Below are 25,631 nucleotides of genomic sequence, written 5' to 3'. Positions count from 1 at the left end.
TCTGTAGAAATTTTTTGAATCTAGCTTCCGCTCCACATTTTACTGCCCAGATATTTACATCGGCACCTCGGCTTCTGCCCGATCCGGCCTCACCAACCTTCTCTTCTGCACGTCTTCCTACTCTTCGATCCCTCTCTCCCGACGCCGTCGGTGCCACGCCTCGAGCGGCCCGACCACGTCGGTCGCCGGCCCTCGGCGCCGCGGTGCCCAGCCTCCTCCTCCTCCACGCTCCTCTCCCTCCCGAGACCCGACGCGAGCAAGGCGGCCGTGTTCTCCTCGCCGGCGTTGTGCCGTCCACGACGCCACTCCCCTCGTCAGCTCCGCGACCGCGTTCTCCTCGCCGGTGTCGTGTGGTCCGCGACGCTAGCCGAGATTGTGTTGCCGCTTCCGCCGTTCCCCTTCGTTCCCCTTTTTGGCTGACGTGCTACGCCATTTGCCGGAGTCGTCGGGTCCCAGAAGGACGGCCGGCTCAGTTGCGGCCACAACCCTAATAGTAATTCCGCCGTCCTTCCCCTCACCCTTTCTTCTTGGTTCGTCGCCAGGTTCAGTTCTTCTCAGGTTAGGTCTCCCATTTTCCCTTCCGGTTTACTCCTCATTCATTTCCTTGTTCTAGATCTGGATGATTTCTTCTTCCAATTAGCGATTAGTTCGCTCATTCGAATTCTTGTTTTGTTGATGGTGATGTGCTACAGGTGGCCCTAGGTGCTTGTGGTGGAAGTCGTGAGGGGCCGCGCGCGCGCTGTCCTGCTCTGCGTTTCTCACTCTGGCCAGAATCGGAACAGCGGTTCAATGGTTGAACGAGCTGCCCTGCATCTCTGACTCCTTTTCTTATTGTTTTCCTATCCCGTTCCTGAGCTATGTGCCGTGCCTGGAGGAGCTGCATGCTCTTTCTTTTTCCTTTTTACGTTTGTGTTCTTCCTGATTGATCTTGTATATTCTATCAGAGTTTGGGTTTTTCGATGTGCTCCTTCAAATTGATTTTTTGCCGCATTTGGGTACTGTTCTCGTAGTCATGAATAGTTCAGATTGGTTCCTATGTTTCTTTATACTTGATTCGTCAAAATAATTCATTGTACATTTTTAATTACATATTAGATTGATCTGTTGGCTCATCAGTGTTGCTTCATTGTGAACTGCACCAAGGCATTGCAAAATGCTATATCATGGTCCCTGCCCTTCTCCCAAACCAATAGGTGCAGGTGCTAGGTGATATGTCACAGGCATCAGGTCAAATATTATTGTTTCTTATCCACGCCATCATGCTCCATATATATGCCCTTTACCTAGACACAGATTCATATGCATGGATATAATTCTAAAATCATAGATTTGGTGGTTCATACAGTTTATTTTTCTGCATTGCTATTTGCTCATATGTGATTATTATAGATATGGTCTGTTGATGGTTTAGCGATTGTTTGACCATGTTCCTTTTGTTATTTTTTTACAGGGTTCAGGTTTGCGGACACAAATAGTTCCAACAGCCTTGTCTTTTCAACAGATTCTCGTTTCAGAGCATTAGCGCCAGGCTTGTATTTTGCCTTCACTTTTTTTTCTCTCTTCCTACATAATATATTTGTGCTGTATGAATGAAACACCTAGGAGCTTATTAGCTTGACACATGCATAGATTTGGATGACAGGCCCAGAACCAAGAGTCCAAAGGAGTAGGTAGGTCGCCAACTCACCATTGAGCCTAAACGTTTGTTTTATTGCTTGCAACTGCCCTCGTTATTTGTCTAAAACAATAGCCAAAGAACCATAAATATAGCACCAAAAGATAGCTGGACGACATTTTGTGTACACCGGCTTAGAGATCAGCTACCGTGTATAGCTTTTTCACTATAAAATACTTATCCCAATTAAATCTTAAGAATGTTTTGTTTTCTGATAATAGGTACCTTAGTTTTCTTTGACATTTTCATATCACCTCATCGAATGCTTGGTACAACAAAGAGGAATAGAGCGACCTCAAAGTACACTAGAATTAAAATTACAGTGTGGTTCTCTTTGTCAGATTCGTATCCTTTATGTCGTAGGATTGTAAAATTCACCTCTCCCTACTCTATATGCACAGTGGTAAACCATGTGTTTCATCATCAAAGATACCCAGTTTAGTACACCTTATAACATTCAAGCTACAGTTCGTTTGACATATGAGTTGTGCTTTCGGCTCACTTAACACCATCCAAACCGAGTTGCATGGTTCTGGTGCAATGGTTTTTACTCAACATTTAGGCTACACTTCCTTTGGAAATGTTGGAAGCAAAAAATTAGTACATGTACAGGGCTTATAATGATATATGATATGCATGAATCTGTTGGAGAGCTTGTGCGTAGGTGCGTACCAATCAGTTCTTTTGAGGAAACATATAAGTTGATGACTTTCTTGTACTTTTGTCCAATCTGTAATTTTCTATGTATATGGCCAGATACTCCTACAACATGATCAGGTGGTGATCTACAATATCTGATGATTACATCATAAATTATGTTTAACTTTTACAGCAATGATCTCGGGAGATCTTTCCTTCTTGTGTTTTTCTTTTTCTAGAATTGAGCCTATTTTCGGTGAGTTCCGTTCTTAATGTTTGACTGATTTGGTGTGTTCAAGTTTTATTAGAGTCAAATTGGGTTTGAACCCATTCCTGGTGAATTTTGGACGGCCTCCGTTTGTACACTGCATACTATTGTGCTTTTGAAACAATGGTTTTCACATACACAGCAATAGCAAAAGCAGCACTCTTCTAATTTTTAGAGCCGTGACTCCTTCCCAGCAACAGTTACCTACTCATTGTCCTTATCTAATTTTCCCACCTTTTATTGGTTTTTTTTTGGTGAATTTGAGAGTTGTTTAGTCAGCAGGCTTATGTACTGTTCCGAAACTTATTGAGAAGCAATAGTTGCCAGGCTGTTTTGGTTTCTCAGTCTAGCTGCAATGCAGCGTGTGCTGTTCCTCCGATCGCCAGATAGCTGCTGACTGAGTTTGGACAACAAGTTCAATCCGCTGAACCTGGTAGCTGCATCTCCTTTCAGTGTTTTAGTCATCGGGAGTAGTAGGATTTCGGTGGCTGCAATCTACCAGGAAAACATCAGTTGTAGCTAGGCCAATATTATCTATGCACTCCATAGCTTGTGTAACAAATTTGTACTATTCTGGAATTCCGAATACAGGTATCTTATTTGCATTTGCTTTTTTCAGTTCCTAAGTCCCATGAACCTAGACAAAGGAAGTTATCAGTCATGGTTGATCCTATCCGTTTTACCTTGAATCGTTGCATCCATTGTAAAATGCTTATCTACTTTTACCTGTTTAAAACTGAAAGCTGAGTGCTGATCAGGTACTTCTTTGCATCCATCTAGAATCCACTGTTCTCTATTTTTATACATAAAAATAAATGTATTGTCTTCTATCTCCTGCTTGTTTCAAAGTTCTGCTATACACATATTAGAGGTTCATACTATGATAGTATAAGTCTTGAATTTCCATCGGTAGTTCTACATTTGCCTACCACATTAACAAGCAATTTATCCATTGCAAGCTTGGGATCAAAAGAACAAAATCAATGATGCTTTGTACATTCATTAAAATATTGTGTTTCTTGTGCTTACTCACACTTAAATTTGAAGCTCCCTCTTCATGACACTGCTTAACTGCTAATGTCGATTTATTGTACAGAGTATTGCTTCATCTGGTTGATCTGCTATTTTTTTTATAATGCCTCTTCTGAGAAGATTACATTTTAAGTTTACATAAGCTAGCCTTGTATCTTGCTTCCAGTAATTTGTTAACATGGTGGTACACTCTATTTTTTCAGAGAAACAAGAGGCAGTGAGGAAGCTGATGGAGACCTCAGGTATCTATGAATCTTTTTTCTAGATCTCTGAATGTCTTCCCTCCTAATGCTACAGCTGTCATATCCTCCATTGATTACTATATGCCTTCAATACGTTGGGGCTAAAGAGAATTCAAGGTGTAGTTTTTTTAGAGCAAGGTGGTGCTGGAGGTTTTGTCGGTATCAAATTGAAAAATCCTGAAATGAAACGTGTGTGTGCTTCTATGGAATAATTGCATTATGGTTCTACCTCTGCTTTCTATTAGGTAACTAAAGGTACCTGTACAGATAAAAAGTGGTATGCATTTCCATCAATTTTGTACCATTAAATGGTGCATTAACAACTGTGTTCCCTGGACTAAATATAGTGGCCTGATCCTATTCATGGCTGCTGATATGCAGGTTCTTTCCCTTATCAAGATCTCGGGTTGATGATATTTGTAGCTCATTCTAAGGTATCCTGTTTCTTTGATGTTAGGTTCTCATAGTACATGCTCATTTCTTTTTATTAATCTTACATATAGCGCCATGATCCTTTTCATGGACAAGTGCTCTGCCAATTTGAGTTTTTCAATGGTTCTTCCACAAACATACCATGTCACAATTCTTTGACTGCCTCATCCAATAAGAGATTGAGAAATGTATCATGATCCGTGTTAGGATTCGATTCCTATATTTTTTTTAGATTCAACGCTTTTCCTTGTGTTCTATTTTTTAGATTTAAGAGGAATATATATCAACTGAGTTTAGGATAATAGGTACATTTAACTATGCCCAGCTTTACCCACTGTTAACATGATTTCACCATGATATGATATTTTATTACAATCTAGGTTTACCGTACACACATTATTCTTCAATTTAGTTTGCAAACAAATAATAGTACTGAGTCCTATTTTTTGCATTTCAGTATTGGCAGCCATTCATCAATAATTTAACGTACCCACTGATCACAGCTTGCTAAGAGAACTTTCTATTTACATCAGCACCATCATGCATCGCCTATCACCAGACCTTCACCAGCACCACCACACATCAGCAGCGCTACTACCACCGAAGACAACTATTTGTGTACACCGGCTTAGAGATCAGCTACCGTGTATAGCTTTTCCACAATAAAATACTTATCCCTGTAATATATTTCAATAGACCTGTATAACCTCTGAACGTGCTACCGCGCGAGCGCGCGGAATCGCGCGCCAATCGACTAGTTGATTGGAATCCTGAAGCAGGAAGACGCAGAGCTGGGCCGTGCAGCAGCAGCGGTAGCAAGCTGGCTAACACAACTATGGCCCATCACCCAGCGTGCCTGCTCCCTAACATCGCAGCCCACTCCTCGGCTGCTTGCCCACCACTGCAGTGTTACTGTTAACGATATCATTTCCTTTAGGCCCCGTTTAGTTGCCAAAAAAATTTTGCATAGTAACTGTCACATCGAATCTTGCGGCACATGCATGGAGTACTAAATGTAGACGAAAAAAAAACTAATTACACAGTTGGTCGAGAAATCGCGAGACGAAACTTTTGAACCTAATTAATCCATAATTAGACACTAATTACCAAATACAAACGAAATGCTACAGTGAGCCAAAATCCAAAAATTTTTGGATCTAAACACACCCTTACTTTTGAACGCGGGGGTTGGCTCCTATCAGGCTATCACGCACGACTTCTTTGTTCTATGGGCGGAGCTACAGCAAATACGAGAGAAGTACACCTTTCATTATAGGTGCAATGATCTATGACATATGGGTGTAAATATGGTGAAAATTTACCTCTTTCTACAGTGCTTTTAATTTTCCGTGGATGATGCTGCACCTAGCAATTAAGTTGATGAGCCATACTATGAAGCTATGGGAGAGAGTTATCGAGCATCGCTTGAGAGCAATAACGCGGGTCTCTATGAACTAATTTGGTTTCATGCCCGGAAGGTCAACCATGGAAGCCATTTTCTTAATAAGACAAGTTATGGAGCGGTATAGGGAGAAGAAGAAGGACCTACACATGATTTTTATTGACTTGGAGAAGGCTTATGATAAAATACCAAGGGATGTTATGTGGTGGACGTTGGACAAACATAAAGTCCCAACGAAGTACGTCGGGCTCATTAAGGACATGTACAGCAATGTTGTGACTAGAGTTCGAACAAATGATGGAGACACGGATGACTTCCTGATTAGGATAGGACTACATCAAGGGTCAGCTTTGAGCCCTTATTTGTTTGCTTTAGTGATGGATGAGGTCACAAGGGACATACAATGGGACATCCCTTGGTGTATGCTTTTCGCGGACGATGTAGTGCTAGTTGATGAAAGCCGGACAGGAGTGAATCAGAAACTAGAGTTATGACGGGAGACTTTGGAGTCCAAAGGTTTTAGACTTAGTAGAACTAAAACTGAGTATATGAGATGTGACTTCGGCACTACTACTCGGGAGGAGTAAGATGTTAGTTTGGAAGGTCAAGTAATGCCTAGGAAGGATACCTTTCGATATTTAGGATCAATGCTACAGAGGGACGGGGATATTGATGAAGATATTAGCCATAGAATCAAAGCAGGGTGGATGAAGTGACGGCAAGCGTCTGGTGTCCTATGCGACAAAAGGGTACCACAGAAGCTAAAAGGCAAGTTTTATAGGACGGCGATTAGACCTGCTATGTTGTATGGTGCAGAATGTTGGCCTACGAAAAGACGACATATTCAACAGCTAAGTGTCGCGGAAATACGTATGTTGCGTTGGATTTGTGGTCATACAAGAAGGGATCGAATTCGGAACGATGATATACGTGAGAGATTAGGGGTAGCGCCAATTGAAGAAAAGCTTGTCCAACACCGGTTGAGATGGTTTGGACATGTGCAACGGAGACCTCCAGATGCACCGGTGCGTAGTGGAATCCTAAGTCAGGATAGTAACGTGAAGAGAGGCAGAGGAAGACTGAAGTTGACTTGGGTAGAGGCAATAAAAGGAGACTTGAAAGAATGGAATATACCCAAAGACTTAGCCTTAGATAGGAGTGCTTGGAAGACAGCTATTCACGTGCCTGAACCTTGATTGCTTTTGTTGGGTTTCAACTCTAGCCTACCCCAATTTGTTTGGGACTTAAAGGCTTTGTTGTTGTTGTTGTTGTTGATGCTGCACCTAGCACTCGAATATAGCTCCGCCCATGTCTGTGAAGCATTAAAAGAATATCTATAACCGGATGATATTATGTTAAAAAAATCCAACTCATATCTCAAACTCAACGTCCTAGTCCGGGGATCGACCACTCAGAAGGATTTGTTTAACTCTACTCCAAATGTATTCAATACATCCCAACCTGCATAGATTGAGAGGGGTTGAAGTAAAAAAATAGTTAATTTTTCTATCTCGGTCTTTTTCGACTCAACGCGTCCAAACAAGTCCTAAACTAAAAGGAAATTGCTGACGCCCGGATGTCTGATGGGATAGGATTCCATCGGACGGTACCGAACGGCCTATCAGAAATATGCCGTACTCCCACCTTATCGTTGTAGTCCTTCCCCGTCTGCCTCGTCTCGCCCCACACACGTACCCTGCCCCCGTTCGCCTCGCCTCGCCCCGCGCTCGCTACCCCATCCCCGTAAACCCCTCCTCTCTCTTCGCGCGAGCGGGTCCTAGGAGCCGAGATGACGACGAGCACGTCCCGTCCACAGGACCCTAGGCGCGCTGCGTCCCACATCCGTCAGCCCCCGGCTCACCATGCCCCTTCCCACGGCGCTCGGGCCGTACCCCAATGACTCTTTGAACATATATCTGAAACACGAAACACTTGCAACATGAAACATTTGAATGCAACACACGTCTGAAGCAGATGAAACATTTGGAGCATACACTTGCAACATATGCGTGAAAATATATGCAACATCCAGATAAAACACTTACAACTTACGACCTGATTGACCTCGAAAAGCCTTCTACTGTCAGAGAGACGCATATCTGATCCTGTGGCGATGCCGACATGACCTAATAATTGGGAAGCCATGCAAGGGCTGCAAAATCAGGACATGCACCCCTAGCAAAAAGGAAGCTTCTCCTGCTCTTCCTCAGCAAGGAAAAGGGGGCGAAAGGTGGCAGAGCAGATTCTGAATGTCATGAACAAGATCAACTACATGGCTTGGCTTTGTATCATTCAGCCTGTTCACTGGTTGGTTTCTGAGCTGATAAGCCCGGCTGGTGCTGGTTTGTTGTGAGGGAAAAATACGGTACCATAGCTGGTAAGCTCAGGCTGAAACCAACAAGCGAACAGGCTGATTGTATGTTCTCTGTGTACTGCTGCTGAGACCATGTTCTTGAGGATCAAATCACAAGCTCAGAAGAGGAAAAAAAACATGGGAACTGATTTGTAGCTTTCACTCTTTTATTCCCAGTGCATGCATCTATGACTGCTAGATGAAGCTTACTTATCCTTCAAGACAGAATTCAATGTGCTGCAATTTGGTATGACACTATTCTGCAGTAGTTTTCAGATATGATGCAGATGACACATGACCACCAAGATTGTTTGAAGCAATTGCCTGCAAATTGTGAGCTACTGTCAAAGAGTCATCTGGCAACAGTTGGTGAACTATATAAATGTTGTGACTTGTACGCTTCCTGATAATATATTTAAATAACTACTAACTAGTACTCCCTCCATTCCAAATTATAATTCGTACTATATTTTTACATAACTTTTGATACATCTAGATATACGCTATATTTAGATATATAGTAAGATCTATTTATGTAGAAAAGTCAGAACGATTTCTAAATTGAAACAGAGGGAGTATTAGATACCTTCCGTCCGTGAACAAGAGTTGGGAATGGTTGGAGGAATATTGCTCAGAGGCTTGTAGCAAAATACGTGTACAAATGACAGCTAGTACTCGTCATACATACAGGGAGGGCCAATTGAGGACAGATGTAAAGGTAATCCCTAGTTGTATTCTGCTGCGAAATTAGGAATGCAGGATGCTATATGATGATATGACATGACATGATGCTGACACCAGAGATAAGCACACCTTCATTTTTGCCATTTTCTCATGGAATCAGAAAAATCAGCTGGGAAGAGCGTAGAGATGACCATACATCATTGCTTTGGCACAATGCTGAAGAAGGCCTCAGGTTGATGGCACTGATTGGAAGCCCAGATGCCAACTTACTAGAGCCAAGTGTGTAACAACTCAGGTTATATTTTTCAAGACAAAGATTAAACTAATTATTTACATGCTGCCACGAGACGGAGTTATACGCAGACAAGTATTTTTTTCCATGTATAATTGGATGAATATATCCCCCAGAGCCAAAGGGGGAAGAGATGAGATCGATGATAAGGAACAAGAGGATTAAGGAAGAAGACAAGTGAGATGACGGAGAATATTGTAAGAGACAAGAAGCGAAAGCAAGAACAAAGCGGTGCATTGATGAGTGACTTTCAGCTGCGAAAGACCTAGAGCTCTGAGCCGAATACTCTATGCCGTAGGCTTCTGGTTGAGTTGCTTTCCCGACAAAAAGCTCATTCCCACTCGTCCCCTGTATAACGCCATTTCAGATGCTTTTACAATGACCGTCGATCACTGCCGATTGCTTGGTAATAACTAATTAAGTTCATGCATGAACTAACAACACTTTACTTGCGTTCAATAAGAGCATATATGACTTTTGTTGTTTGCATTTCTTTCATACTGTCCTTGCATGGTGGTAATTAGCTCATGGAGTATATTTTATTTTTGCAAGCTGTTATACTTTTTCAACTGGGGTGTATATACTCCCTCCGGTCACAAATTTTTTATCATTTTGAATTACAGCATGTTTGAACTCCTAAACATCCATACCCCTTTGAAAAATTCAAATCAACTTCAATTTTGAAAAAAAAATAGTATGGCTCAGTTTCTCTTCATCAATAGTAGTTCAAGAAATTATAATTTTAATTTGCTATATTTTGCATATGTTCTATACTACTCAATTCATTCCAAATTACAAATCGTTTTAGCTTTTCTAATTAAGTATATAGTTTTTACCATGTATCTAGATATACGCTATATCTACATACATAGAGCAAAAGCTGTGCTATGCACCTAGAAAAGATAAAATGACTTACAATTCGGAACAAATGGAGTACTAACGAATGCCAAACTAGTGTCTGCAAGTGACTGATATGTTGTCGTAAACGGCAGTTAGATGACTTGACCAGAGAGAGGGAGTAATCCCTAGTGGTACTGCATCCAACGGTATTAAACATAATTAAATTCAGTATATATACACGTAATTAAATTCTTACTGCCGTAACAAGACGTTGTCATACATACGCTCACTCTTCAATTCAGCGTACATGTGAATTCAATATTCTATATTTATTTGTGTGCATGATAAGAGAAAATGTAATGTTATATATCTGTGAATAAGGCATGAACATACATAGTCCACCTCTCTTCCCTTGACCACTCATATGTATGGTCCCAGAAGTTCTGAGTAGGTATCTCCATATCCTTTAAAAAAAAGGTATCTTCATATATCCACTGGGGAAGAAATGCCTCTTCGTTCACATGCACATATATATTGTCCAAGAAACGATAGACAAATTAAAAATTCGTACTAGTGATAAGATTTTATTTTGCAGGTGCCAGCAGTGATTTTAATATCTTTTACCACTACTATACATCCAGTTATGCAGAAAAAGATTGGCATCATGCATAGTATGACAGCTTCTGAAAATTTAAAATATAAAATGAGAAATGCATGATGTATATAGGCAATATTGAGAGCATTGTCTTGATTCATAAGAAAGTATGTTGCTATTGGTAAAATTACACGCATGAATAATATAAGTGTTGTGTGCACACGGGATATCCTTGTGAACAAATAAAAGTTGATCTCTGATTCAGCAGCCCTTCAAGTATACATATCTTGTAATTTTTCCTTTGTGAATAATAATACAAACACATACACTCATACATGTACGCACACTCACCCTACCGCTAAGATGGAGGCCGAGTCGGTTGATCATGAGATTAACGAAGTCACTATATACGTCTCGCTATTGACAGATACATCGTCTGCGAGCACCTATGTCATGTCGAGCGAGGACTCGAACCTAGCTAGGTGATGAACAGGTTTCACCACAAGCAACCAACTAATAAGTTACGCTCAGTTCGCATACATATCTTATATATTTGGCTTACTGAAAACAATTGATATTTGAAATTTATAAAACACACAACTTTATAATACATCGCTATCGTTTGTTGAGAGAGAGCGAGACCAATTCAAATAGCACCCATATATTACATACTACCATCATCAACTTATTATTCACTCAATTATACATGCATGCATGCACACCCAGATCTCTTACAACCCCCCCCCCCCCCCCCCCCCCCCCCCTATACATATATGGCTACATTACATTATTCGCCTTCAGTCGAGCACCGAGCATCTATATATATATGACTAAGTACACACGTACGTGACGACTATATATGTTGAGATATGCTCGAAGAAGATCAGTCGTTGATCTATATATAACTATAGCTAATTCTTGTAGACGATGATAATAAACCTCGACGTCGAGATTATATATTAACGCCAGCACGCATGCATATATACGCGGCAGCAGCCGCAGCAGCAGCATCTAGACGACGAGGCGCCTCTGGTGGAAGGTGGCGATGAAGTCGGAGGCCTTCTGGTCGACGTCGCGCTCGCCGACCCACCGCCCGTTGTCCTCGTCGCTGGAACGCACCTTGCGCAGCCTCGCCGGGACCTCCCAGCCGCTGTCGCTCGCCTCGTCGTCGACGGAGTAACGCCTCGACTTGCGTGAGAAGTTGAAGATGCAGAAGAACGACCTCCCTCCCATATACTAGCTAGCTTTGCTCTCTCCTCTACCTCGAGATCTTGTCTGGTAGTTATACTACACCGTACCTGTGCAATGCAATACGCTAGCTTTTTATTAAGAAGCTCTGCTTGTAGTTTAGAGAGAGAAAGAGACGGAGATATTAGCAGCTACTCTAGCTGTGCCTAGCTAGCCAGTGGTTGGAGCGTTGCTGTCTTGGGAAGCTGAGAAGAGGCCGCACCTCAATTTATAGTGTGGTCGTGGCCGGAAGAGGCCGGCCGGGGCCTGTATGTGTGCATGGAATGCGAGCGAGCGAGCTCAGTGGAGCGGCGGATTAGGGTTCATCTCGATCCGGTCTAGCTTAGCTAGCCAGACAGCACAAACAAAGGCGCCTGATCGAGGAAATCGAGCGCGGACGGCATGGATCGTATGGTCTGGTAAAGGGTCGAGATCCAACGGTGGGGATTGCTTGACACGATAAGATGCTAAAGTGCGCCTGTGGATGTTCTGTAGCGCATGATAAGCCATCTTTAAGCAAAGCGCGGCAGGCAAAGCGCGGTTTCGTTGCCGAGCCTCAGCTTTGCATTATACTGAGGACGTACGGATTTGAGAGAGCGAGCGCGGTGGTCACCTTGGTGCTCAAGTGACCTCGTCATTTGCCTCCCTGCTATATAGCTATGTTAGCCTTTCTTAGACAGAGAGACTGTCTCATATGAATATGACCTTCATCCAACTATGTCCCTGAATGCTTAATTGTTTGGTCTCCATATGCAACTGTGGCCTGCCTTGCATGTCTCCAAGCTGGTTAAATGGAAATAAATGTGCATACATGCTGCCATTTGCCCATTTATTTCCGCAGCAGATAGTATTGTCTAGTTGCATAGCCACCTCTTCTGGAATATAGAGTAAGTGATTGTCCATATACATCCACCTACGCAAGTATTGTCCAGGTTGCATATAGCCAAAATCCTTTTAGGCTCTGTTTGGATGTAGATATTGGACTAGAGGTGTTGAATTGGGTGCCAATAATACCAAAACAACCTTAGAATGGAATTAGGTTCAATACCAAATCTTTTGTTTGGTTGTACATAGAATTGGTAGCTATAATCAAGAAAGGTTACAATGCCAAATTCTATTTGGATGTCCATGCATTGAAACGGCCGGCCATCTCCCTCGTCCCCCCCCCCCCCCCCCGTCCCTCCTCTCTGTCCGAGATCTCCACCAGGGCTCTCCACCAACGAGATCTCCTCAGCCCGAGCTCTCCACCGATGAGGTGTCAGCCCAGGCTCTCCACCGGCGAGTCAACTTGTCCTTCCTCTTTGCTAGCGAGCTCGCTCCGTCTTCCCACTCTGTCTCCCACATCACGCCCTTCCTCCCTGTCATCGGCAAGGTCCGCTCTGTCATCCTTCTCTGCTGGCAAGATCTCGTCCGCCCTTCCTCTCCGCGTTGCCTCTGCTCGATCCCTCTGCTGGCGAGGTCCCTCCGTCCTCCCTCTTTACCTCTCCACATCGCCGCCGGCCGCGGGGAAGGAAGAGAAGGGGTGGTCACCGCCAGCCACAGGGAAGAAGAGAAGGGGTGGTGGTCGCCACCAGCCACGGGGAAGAAGAGTAGGGGTGCTCGCCGCCGGCCATGGGGAGGAAGAGCAGGGGTGCTTGCTGCCGACGAGGTGTCCTCAACCCAGCGGCGATGGTGGGCTGGACCCTCTGGCAGTGGGACCTTCTGTTCTCACGCTCGAGTACGGAGGGATTGAGCTCGGTATTGGAAGAGAGTAGATTTAGCTGTAGCCGAATACCAAGGAAATGGGCTTCAATTCCATCTCTCGATGCCAAAGACATCCAAACAATAGAATTGGAAAAACTCGATTCCAATTCCAATGTTTAGGTCTAAATATCTACATCCAAACGGGGTGTTATATTTTAGAACGGAAGTCGTAGGTAATGCCTATATTGTATATACTCCCTATGTCCTGAAATATACTGAATTTTGAGTTGTCCTAAGTCAACAAACTAATCTAAATTGACCAAGTTTCTTAGAAAGAATGAATAATATTTGCGATATCAAATGAGCATTATTAGATACCATATGAAATGTATTTTTATAGTTTACCTATTTTAGGTTGTAGATGTTAATACTTTTCTATATAAATTTAATAAAATTAAAGGTAGTTTGACTCAGGATAAGCTCATTATATTTCAAGAAAAAGAGAGTAGGACGAGGCGAGTTAAAAAAAAAGAGCTAGGCTTAGGCTGGTAAGTTAAGTTATAAGACAAAAGAGTGACTAGGCCATAAAAGTAAAGCCTAATCTCACAAAACATAGTCACTTCACCTATGCTATATGATTGTCTTGATTGGGGCTAGGTGCACACCCTTAGCCTACACACTGGCTAGGGGGTGTGCATTGAGCCCCAAGGCAATCATATGACATCCAAAACACAATACTCAAATTTGCTAGTTGCTACACAACTTCAGCCCTACATTCTGAGCCGTGCATGCATGCATGGCTAATTGGCATGCCAGTATTATAAGCTGAATGATCGATCAAGATGTGGCATGACGCTGTTTACCCAGTATAAAACATTTTATGGCTGTCATCGCATTATTAGTCTAAAAAAGGCAGCAAAAGCACAATCATGAGAGATACTATAGCTGCATCCCCATCCCATTCCTTAGTTCCAGACCCTTTTCGTTTTAAAGGAACCACACGTTATTTGGATTTGTACGTCGTTCAACGCACATATGCATCCATGTACATATATAGGTACGCGCGTGCGTAACACACCATGGACAGAAATATATGAAGAAATATGATTTTGTATGTACGATGAAATTGATGCAAACTAGATGGCAGTCGAGTCGGGACTTGATGTACAACGATCGATCCTGCTTAGTGCTTACCTATATATATACTCCTTCCGTAAAAAAATGCAATTATGAGATTTATGTAAGTTAATTTTTTAGCTTAACTTTGACCAAAATTACAGATAATAATATTAATATTTATATCTCCAACTAGATTTGCTAATTAATTTAATGCTACTTATTATATAATTTTTTTAGTATTTTTTTATATAATTTTGATCAAATTATAATCTATAATTTTTATTTAAAAAGAATTCAAATTATATGCAATTTCATAGGGGGCACTGTGGGGTACGACCCCGGATACCCACGACAGACCACATGGGCTGCGCCCCTAGGGGTGGCCCAGCCCACAAGAAGAAGCCTTGCGAGGCACGACTTTGCTCGGCGCCTTTCGCAAGACACCGGGAAGATATCCTGAAGATACTACGAGACCTGTTAGGATATGTATGATCCCAAGATTCCTGTAATCAGTTATTACTTTCCGATTATCTCTCAGATCTAACCGACTTGTAACCCTGCCTCTCGGACTATATAAGACGGGTAGGGACCCCCTCTAAAATCACGGCATGTCATACGATAGCTAATACAAACCAACAGACCACAGGAGTAGGGTATTACGTCATACTGACGGCCTGAACCTGTCTAACTCGTGTGTCTCTGTTGCTTTCTTGTTCTTGATCTCACGCTCTTCTACCGATCAATCTATCTTCGTGGGATATCCCTCGGAGGACTGCCGACGATATTCTGTCGACAGTTGGCGCGTCAGGTAGGGGCTAGCGTGTTGTTTCCTCGTCGAGCAAGATGGCTTTTTTCGCAGGCTCTTCGTCCCTCCCGCAGCCTAGCCAAATCTTCACGGTCAGATCCATCTCGTGGGTCATCAACGCCGACGGAGTCGGAGAGCTCCTCGAGCCGGTGCAGATCCGCTCTGTGCCGACCACCCTCGCACCTGCAGATCCGATCTTGGATCCACTTCTAAGGTCGCCTTCATCAACGACTCGTCGTTCGCTTCCTCGTTACCAGAGGAGGCACATCAACAATGACGATCTGATCGAATCCATCGATCGGGTCGGCCTGAAGCTCGCCAATTGCCTCTCCGTCGCCGAATCAGCCCTGGACACTTTCGTTCGGCGCCGACCACTCTCCGATCCGGATCCATTAGAAGCTGCTTGGCAAACTCCGAGGGTTACGGCCCTACCCTTCGGGCTCGCCAATACCGCCGCCACGTACCAAGACGCCCTGAGGGCCAAATGCGCCGACTAGGTGGGGGATATCCATCCTCTCGCCGACCAGCTCCCGTCGACGATCAACATGCTGCACGCCAGCCGATGCCCCGGAGCATCCCTCCAAACCATCTTGGAGGAAAATCCGGACTCCAAATCTCAGGGCTCCACAGAGACCCTCACCGAAACCTTCACCGAGCAACCTCCTCTCTCGCCTTTTTGGGGTGGAGCCATCTTCAATGTTAGTATCGACAGCCCCCCTCGGAACGGCGAAACCGATGAGGAACGCGCCGCTCGTGAAAACAGGATGTCAACCGCACGCAGCGCCGCGAAAACGAGCACACCCTCGCGATGGCCGAGGCCGCTCGCGACAACCAATTTGACTCGCAAGGGAGGCCGCTTCATCGCAACCTTGACGAAGATTTTCTCCATGTCGATGGTCACGACGTCTACAAAACTCCAAGCGCTAACCTGGCCGTAGCTACCAATGAACTCGCCCGGCTCCTGCAAACTCCCGAGGTCGCCAAGGTCACTGCCATGCTAAAAGCGGCGCGCTGTCAGGTCAACAATATCCGCCAGGACCAAAGACCTTCATGCTCGACAAGCACGATTCATCGATCAGCTGCGCCAAGATCCAATCGCCGCCCCAGCCAAAGCCGTTTCGCCGACCAGTCACTGCCCCTCCATGGTGGAGTTGGGGGCCACCACGCCGAGCACCATCGCTAGCACGACCAGGAGGTCGAACAGGACGCTCGAGTGCACCTCAGCAATCTCCAGGATGCACGACGGTGTATCGAGCAGCGTCGCTTCGGTCGCCATGAAGATGAAGTACGCCACCGCCAGGAGTATGAGCGAGAGTACGGTAACCCGGACTCAGCTCTAGAGCCGATCGCCACCGGCAACGCGCAGATGATGGAGCCGGCAATCCCGAAGGACCTCCGGCATTCACCAGGGCACTCCAAACACTGCAGTGGCCCCATGGTTTTAAAATCACTAGGGTCGAGCCCTATGAAGGAAGGATGAACCCAACCCAGTGGCTGTAGGCTTACGCCACTGCCGTTCGCGTCGCCGGAGGCGACACCAACATCATGGCAAATTACCTCCCTGTCATGCTCACGCCAGCTGCCATGAGTTGGTTCACAAGCCTCGCCCTGGACTCCATTGCATCTTGGGAAGAGCTGAAGAAAGTTTTCACCGACAACTACATGGCTACATGTACGCGTCCGGGCACCAAGCATGATCTCAACCGCATCACCCAAAAGCCGTCCGAGCTCCTCCAAAGCTATACCAGATGCTTCTCTGAGATGAGGAATTCTATTCCCAACATCACAGAAGCTGAGGTCATCACCGCCTTCGTCCGAGGACTTCATCACCGCGAGCTCCGTTCCAAGTTCAACCGAAAGCCACCTACAGGCATCGGTGAGATGATCATGACCGCCAACTAGTACGCTAATGCCGAGGAAGCCGAGGTGCGTTTTAATGAAGATACAGACACTAATCGCTCGCCTCGCCACTACAACGACCGCACTAACGATCGACGGCACAACAACCGCTGCTACGACGATCGTAGTTTCCACCGGGATAGCGGACGTGATCGGCCAGAAGGGTTCAAGCCTGATCAGAATCGCTGCCGCCGACCAGACCACTTCGTTGCCAACATCAATGAACGGCGAGCCAAGCGTAACTATGATGAGCAGTATAAGAAGATCCTTGACGGCCCATGCCCCCTACATAAGAATGCCAAACACAAGATGAAAGACTGCCTTAGTTTGGCCAAGGAGTTCCAGGACAAGAAGCTGGATGACGACGCCAATGGGAACGGAGGCTGCCGACCACCTGGGAGCAATAATAATGCCTTCCAGGATCATGACAAGGTGGTCACCACCATCTTCGGAGGCCTTGCCTCCAATGAGAGCAGAAGAGAACGGAAGCTCGCCGCCTGACGAGTGCTCACCGTCGCTTTAGAGGAAACCATGGCCAACCCCAGCTACCGCCCATGGTCCGAGGTCCCCATCACCTTCAGTAGGGGCAACCAGTGGGTGGACATACCCTACATAGGGCATTTTCCCCTCATCCTCAACGCGACTGTCCAGAAGGTATTCTTCAGAAAAGTCCTCGTCGACGGTGGGAGCGCTTTGAACCTACTCTTCGCCGGGGCCCTAAGAGAGTTGGGTCTCAGGATAAAGGATCCCACGCCCTCGGATTCCTCCTTCTGGGGCATGGTACCTAGAAGGGCATCCAGACCACATGGAGAGATTACCCTACTAGTACAGTTCGGCACGGCAAGCAACTATCGCATCGAGCATATCAACTTCTATGTCGCTGACTTCGACACCGCCTACCACGCCATACTTGGTCGACCGGCTCTAGCCAAGTTCATGGCCATACCGCACTATGCGTATCTGGTGTTAAAGATGCCTTCGCCTATAGGAGTCCTATCTCTGCGCGCCAACCTCTCCGTCGCCTATGCTTGCGAGACAGAGAGTCTCGCGCTCGCCGAAGCCACCGACCTCTCCATCTAGATGGCTAGCGTAGTCGCCGAAGCTAAGATGGCGCCCGCCGATGACATGGAGATCCCAGAGCTAGAGCTTCCTTGCGCTTCTACCAAGTCCAAGGAAGTCAAGGAGGTTGGCCTTGGCCTCGACGACCCCTCCAAGACTGTGAAGATCGGGGCTCACCTTGACCCAAATAGGAAAGCGTGCTCATCTCCTTCCTACATGCCAACGCTGACGTGTTTGCTTGGAAACCTACAGACATACCGGGGGTACCAATGGAGAAGATCGAGCACTCCTTGAATGTCTCACCGACCGCCAAACCGATCAAGAAGAAACTCCGCCGATTCGCGCCAGACAAGAAGGAGGCTATTAGGGTAGAAATAAAATGGCTCTTAGCTGCTGGATTTATAAAAGAAGTGTATCATCTAGATTAGTTAGCTAATCCTGTTCTCATTCGAAAAAAGAATAAAGAATGGAGAATGTGTGTTGATTATACTGATCTTAACAAACACTGCCCTAAAGACCCATTCGGCCTGCCTCGAATAGACGAGGTTGTAGACTCCACTGCCGGCTACGAACTGCTCTCCTTTCTTGACTATTACTCCGGCTATCATCAGATCTCCCTCAAGGAAGAAGACCAAGTCAAGACGTCGTTCATCACACCTTTCGGTGCATACTGCTACACCACTATGTCCTTTGGACTCAAAAACGTTGGGGCGACATATCAAAGGGCTATTCAGATGTGCCTCGACCAACAGATCGGCCGCAACATCGAAGCCTACATCGACGATGTGGTCATCAAGACCAAAACCGCCAAAAATCTTATCGCTGACCTTGAAGAAACATTCTCCAACTTGAACAAATATCGATAGAAGCTGAACCCTTCAAAGTGGATCTTTGGAGTTCCATCCAATATACTGCTGGGCTACATCATTAGTGCTCGAGGCATTGAACCAAACCCTGACAAGGTCTCCGCCATCACCAACATGAAGCGGCCAACATGCGTCAAGGATATACAGAACCTTACAGGCTACATGGCCGCGTTAAGTCGCTTCATCTCGCGCCTCGATGAAAAAGGGCTACCTTTCTTCAAGCTCCTTAAAGCCTCTGAGCATTTTTCCTGGTCAGAGGAGGCAGACATAGCTTTCGAGCAGCTCAAGTTGTTCTTAACAAAACCTCCGATCATGACAGCGCCACGGCCAGATGAAACTCTGTTGATTTACATCGCCGCCACTTCTCGCGTCGTCAGCACGGCTATTGTCGTCGAACGCGAAGAGTCTGGGCATGCCTACAAGGTGCAACGTCCGATATACTTCATCAGCGAGGTGCTTAATGAGCCTAAAACTCGTTATTCTTAGGTACAGAAGCTGTTATACGCAATTCTGATTACATCGCGAAAGCTCCGACACTACTTCGAGTATTACAAGATCACCGTGGTTACTGAGTTCCCTCTAGGGGACATTCTCCACAACAAAGAGGCCAACGGCCGCATCATTAAGTGGGCTATTGAGCTCGGCACTTACTCCATTGAATTCAGAAGCAGACCTACCATTAAGTCATAGGCGCTTGCTGATTTCGTCGCTGAGTGGACCGAGATCCAAGAACCCATTGCCGCCACTTGCCTCGAGCACTGGGTGATGTATTTTGACGGCACCCTTAACATCAGCGATGCCGGCGCGGGCATTCTGTTCATTACGGTGACCAAAGATAAGCTCCGCTATGTCCTCCGGATACACTTTCCGACCTCCAACAATGCCGCGGAATACGAAGCATATCTCCATGGTCTACGAATAGCTATCGAGCTCAGCGTCAAATGACTTATGGTGTACGGGGACTCCACGCTGGTTATCAACCAGCTCAATAAAGATTGGTCCTGTTCTAGTGAGAAAATGGACGCATACTGCGCCGAAATCAGGAAGCTTGAAGGGAAGTTCTACGGTATCGAGTACTACCACGTGGTACGAGATCAAAATCAACCAGCCGACCAGCTCTCAAAAATAGGTTCGTCTCGCGCCACGGTTCCGCCGAGGGTCTTCATGCAAGATCTCCTAGTGCCATCCATTAAAGAAGAAAAGGAAGTTGTGGACGTTCCTCCTGTCGAGCAGTTCATCAAGTACCTCACCAGCGCTGAAGTACCCACCGACAAGATCAAAACCGAACGTCTAATTCGCTGAAGTAAGCATTACATGCTGGTAGACGGTAACCTGATGAGGAAGAGTGCCAAGGTAGGGATACTGCAGAAATGCATCATCCAAGACGACGATGTGAAGCTACTTTCTGAAATTCACTCTGGTTCCTGTGGCAATCACGCGGCTTTGAGAACCCTGGTCGACAAAGCTTTCTGAGCAGGTTTTTACTGGCCCACGGCCATCTCCGATGCAGAAGACCTCGTTCGACGATGTGAGGGGTGTTAGTTTTTTGCCAAGCAAATACATGTACCAGCACAAGAACTGCAGACCATCCCAGCTTCCTAGCCATTAGCATGCTGGGGACTAGACATGATTGGGCCTTTCAAGCCAGCGCCAGGAGGTTTCCGATATGTATATGTCGCCATTGATAAGTTCTCCAAGTGGATCGAGTACAAACTGCTCGTTTCAGCTACTGCAAAGAAAGCAGTCGACCTCTTTGAAGATATCATACATAGGTTCGGTCTCTCGAACAGCATTATCACTGACCTTGGAACCACATTTACCGGCCATCATTTTTGGGACTTCTGTGAAGACCGGTGCATCTCCGTTAAATACGTTTCCATTGCTCATCCTAGAACTAATGGCCAGGTTGAGCGGGCTAATGGAATGATCCTTGACGCCCTCAAAAAGAGGCCATATCAGAAAGAAGAAAAGCATCCGGGCAGATAGCTCAAAGAGCTACCGGCTATGGTCTGGGCACTACGCACTCAAGCTAGTCGCAGTACCAGCGTGTCTCCATATTTTTTGGTCTACGGCTCAGAGGCCATACTATAGCAGATGTTGCCTTCCGAGCACCCAAGGTGGAAAATTATGTTGAAGAGCAAGCCACGGCTGTTCGAACAGAGGACATTGACTGGGCCGAGGAAGAACGCCTGATCACCTACGTCCACACAACCAAGTATCTAGAAGATCTACGAAGGTACTATAACCGCAACGTAAAAGGTCGTTCATTCACCGTCGGCGACCTCGTTCTCCGCAGAAAACAAAAGACCGAAGGGTTGCACAAACTTTCTTCTCCTTGGGAAGGGCCCTACGTCGTCAAAGAGGTCACCCGGCCAGGATCTTATCGCTTATGTGACTTAGATGGGATTGATGTTCCAAACTCATGGCACATCGAGCACCTTATTTGTTTCTACCCTTGAAACGCTCTAGATATGTACCTCCATTTTATGATGAATAAAGTTTTGGTCTCCATAATTTGTCTCCATTTTTTCCCTTTTAACTTTCGACCTCCGCGTACGGTCACCGAGCATTACGATACTCCAAAACGATCTCCAAAATCGCCAAACGGTTTTCTCCAAAATCGCTGAACGATCTCTCCAAAACGCCGACACATTTTCACCAAAAAAGCGCCGAATAATTTTTCTCCAAACACATCTCCTCCAAATCGCCAACGTGTCTCGCCACATGTTTTTCTCCAAACCGCCAAATAATTTGCTTTAAACCTTTAAAGATTTTTCGCCGATCAGCGAGCAGCCTACTTTCTTTTCTGTTCTCTTCGGGGAAGACCCAGCCTCCGATCTCTCCCTACACGTGCCATGGGCTCCACGCTCTGTGTTAAGGGTGGTCGGATGTGGTTCCTTGGTCACGCCTGTTTTTCCTTCACGTGCATGGGCTCTGCGCTCGATGTTATAGGTTATGGGCTATCCGAGGCCGAGAGCTCAGAGCAGAATTTATTGCTCGGTCACCGTTTATGCCATCTACAGTCATTTTGATAACTGTCGAGCAGCATACGTTTCGCTATTTTCTCTATGGAGAAGGCTCAGTCTCTGATCTCTCTCTACACATGCTACGGGCTCCACGCTCTACGTTATGGGCGGTCGGCTGTGGTTCCTTGGTCACATCTGTTCCCCCTACATGTGCTTGGGCTCCGCGCTCGATGTCATGGACTATGGGCTAGCTGAGGCCATGGGGGTTAGTAGCAAACTAATTGCTCGGACTTTACTTATACTTCGTATAAATATCTTATGGTCATAACTACGAAGATTTTTTTGCCGAAATACAATCTAACTGCATACACACGCACTTTATAACATTTATCGTATATATAAGTGTTCATGCGCTTTCGCGCGTTCTAATTGCATTGTGCAGAAATTACAGATGATATCAGCCAAGCGGATCATTGGGCTACGTCATTGCCATTCGTTTCACCAAACAGATCTATGTCGCCGGCCAGTTTCTTCGCTGCGTCCTCCACCTCATCCTCTAGCTTCTGGGTCTCCGCATCGCTCAGTCCTTTGGCGAAACCACCCCCTATCGACTGAACGTCGATGGTTGGGTAGTGGGACCAAACAACCGCAAAGACATGAGTAGCAACGGTCGTAATGGCATCGCGGTTGAAGATCCTGAAATTCTCCCTTGCTGCCTTGCACCTCTGGATGATGGTATCTGACCCTTGCCTCCTATCATCAAGTCGGGGTGCCATTTCTGGGTCGACGCAGTCAAGCACTGGTTTTATTGCGGTAACTACAGCATTGAAGTTGTCTTTTTGGACCTGGGCTTCCTGCACCAGAACATCGAATTGTGCCTTGGCTTTACGGCGATAACCTGCAAACATTACAATGTTCCGTCATACCAGAAAAGTACTTCAGCAGTAATTCCGACCAGGAGGTATTCACCTTTTAGCTCTTCGGCCAGTTTGTTTGCTCGCTCTGACTCTTTTGCTTTCTCTTGTTGGATTTGCTCGACGGTTTTGCGAAGCTGGCCGAGCTCTGCATCTCGCTCTGCAAGCAAAATAGTTATCACCCAAAAGATGGTTGTTCAAACAAATACAAAGTCTATTCGCCGATAATCATACCTGTGTTCTGATCGGTTAGGCTTTTGAGCTGCTGGTTTTTCTTTTCCAACTGGTCGGAAGCATTTTTTAGTTGTTCCGACATAACGGCCAGCTGCTCGGACTTCTTCTGTAGATGTTCAGATGCTATTGTCAACTGATCGGATTTCCTCTACAGCTGCTCGGTTGCAGCTGCCAACTGCTCGGACAGAACCCCCTTCTGATGTTCTAGGTCCTGCGAATTGGACTCTGCAAGGTCTCGCTCGCGTCGGGCCCTCTGGATGTTCTTCTCATATAGGTTCATTGCCTCCCGGAGTTTCTTGTTCTCTTCGGCAAGGGGCTCCATCCTCTTTATCAGTTGATGCCGCTGCTCGGCTGTACATGTTATACCCTGTGGATGTATAATGCCAGTGATGAACTTCGATCTCCAACACCATTTATTAATATTATAGTTGCAGTACTAACCTCGATTTGAGTCATTACTCTAGCTACCGTGGATCTCAGCCTCTTCATCTCCTTGGTGGTGTCTTCATCCTCGATAACTACCACTTCTTCCCCATGTTTTCGGATAATCCGGATGGATTGGGGTTGAGGTTTGGCTCGCTCGATTTCCTCAACCTCGTCCTCTTCCACCGTCGCTCGAGGCACCACTAGGGGGCTCTGTGGTCGGACAGCGGCTCTGACCATTCCTGGCGTCGCTACGGGTGGTACAATTTGTTCCTTGGCCGTCGTTGGAGTTGCTTCCCTAGCCTCCGGTGCATCAACAACAGCTGCAGCTTCCGCTCCCAAAGTACCGGCGTTTTCAGTTGTAGCCTCGGTCGTTGTCGCCGATGCGCCTGTTGTTTGCGCTAATGGTTTGCCATCGCCGGGACCGCCGGCAGTGGCAGTTGACCTCTCTTCTAGTTGCCGAGCACTCGGGGACTCCGGGACAGGAGCAGTCGGTGTTGTTTCTACCGCGGGTGCGGTCCTCGATGTTGCTCTACATAATGTCGGCTTGTCGGTATTCAAAAGAGGTCAAGGAACAACATTACTACTACAAGACAAATATACTCACGGTTTGGTCTTCCGGTTCAACTTCTTGAACCGGCGATATCTGCCTGATCCTCTAGGTGCAGCTGCGTGGTCCACCTCAGTGCTCTGCTGGGGAGGTTCCCGCTCTTCTTCAGAAGACCGCCAATCCATTTGGTGTTTCGGAGCCCTCTCCACATGCTGCTCCGAGGTTACTCCCGTTTGTTGCTCGGGGACTCCGGTCGTCTGCACCGCCGGGACTTCCATCATCGGTTGTGCAGGAATTTCTTTCGCTCTCTAAACGGGGACTTCAGCGCGGAGTGGTGGCTCCTTCGTGCTTGGCGGACGCGCTATTAGGTATTCATCATCGTCAGACCACTCCAACACTGCAGTCCTTCGCGGTCGAGTGGTCTGGTCATCATCAAGCGAGATGCCGCCCGGTTTGTAGGAAGTGGTGCCCGCCGTCTTTCTCCTCTTCTGAGCCGGCTCGTCTACCGCTGGCCTTTTCCCATGGATTTTCTCTGATACTGGGATGCACTATCCGACGAGGCGCTCAACCCCTCCTCTTCAGGTTGCGGCGGTCATCGGCTGTCTACTCCCGTCGGCCATTCACTCCTCAGTACACCTGAGAAGTATACGGCTCTATCCTATGAGTGGATCTTTTTATAGGTGAATGAGTCTAGATGTTTGGAAATGACGACAGATTAAAAGCATCAGGAAAATAATGCTGAGACGTTTACTTGGGGTGGCTGGTTTCTGCAGTTGAAGGGTTTTGAATACCCTGGCATGTTGAACGAGACATGCGAAGTGAACAACTCTACAGCTCGCTCTTCGATAACCTCCTTCAATAGCATATCCGGTTTCTCCTGGGTACCGTCAGTTTCCCCTTTGAATTCAAAGGCAGGATGAGCTCTCTCCTTGCAGGGTTGAACGTGACACGATATAAAACTCACTGCTACCAATCCGTCGTTGATATTCACACCTCGGATTAAGTCAAGAAGTTCTTTCACTTGGTCCATGTCAGCGTTTCTTGGCATCTCCGACCAGCACTTCTGGTTCTCCGGGATGTGATCAGGGTCACAGCGGATGGCTGGGTCAGTCTGCCTTATGTAGAACCACCTTGCGTTCTAGTTTTTCAATGATGTGTTCAGTCGCACAGTAAGATATTCACCTGCCATTCTGTCACGCAGTTGAAGGTATACTCCGCCGACCACCTTGGAACCACCTTCGCCTCTCTTCTTCAGCTAGAATAGATAACGGAAAAGGTTGAAGTAGGGAAGGATACCAAGGAATGCCTCACAGAAGTGGATAAAGATAGAGATGTGAAGAATGGTATTTAGGTGGATATTGCACAAACTGACTACCCATAGCTCCAACAAATCCCTAAGGAATGGATGAACAGGGAATCCCAACCCACGCCA

At 46.1% G+C, this 25,631-nt stretch overlaps 2 long non-coding RNA genes across 4 annotated transcripts; both read left to right on the top strand.

The window, feature by feature from the left end:
- The first annotated feature begins 98 nt into the window (after positions 1–98).
- On the top strand, positions 99–1,089 carry LOC136498100 (uncharacterized). The gene is made up of 2 exons (XR_010769516.1): positions 99–558; positions 693–1,089. It is a non-coding gene; the product is annotated as an uncharacterized lncRNA (long non-coding RNA).
- Positions 1,090–2,842: 1,753 nt separating this feature from the next.
- LOC136498417 (uncharacterized) lies at positions 2,843–5,065 on the top strand. Of its 3 annotated transcripts, none has more exons than XR_010769618.1 (3): positions 2,843–3,856; positions 4,238–4,290; positions 4,822–5,065. It is a non-coding gene; the product is annotated as an uncharacterized lncRNA (long non-coding RNA). The 3 variants fall into 3 exon arrangements; XR_010769617.1 differs by having other exon boundaries at positions 3,980–4,290; XR_010769616.1 differs by having other exon boundaries at positions 3,980–4,290; positions 4,746–5,065.
- The last annotated feature ends 20,566 nt before the right edge of the window (positions 5,066–25,631 follow it).

This window comes from Miscanthus floridulus, chromosome 12, assembly GCF_019320115.1.
Source record: "Miscanthus floridulus cultivar M001 chromosome 12, ASM1932011v1, whole genome shotgun sequence".
Taxonomy (NCBI): domain Eukaryota; kingdom Viridiplantae; phylum Streptophyta; class Magnoliopsida; order Poales; family Poaceae; genus Miscanthus; species Miscanthus floridulus.
The sequence above is the reverse complement of the archived record's forward strand: the minus strand, read 5'-3'. Positions and strand labels throughout refer to the sequence as shown.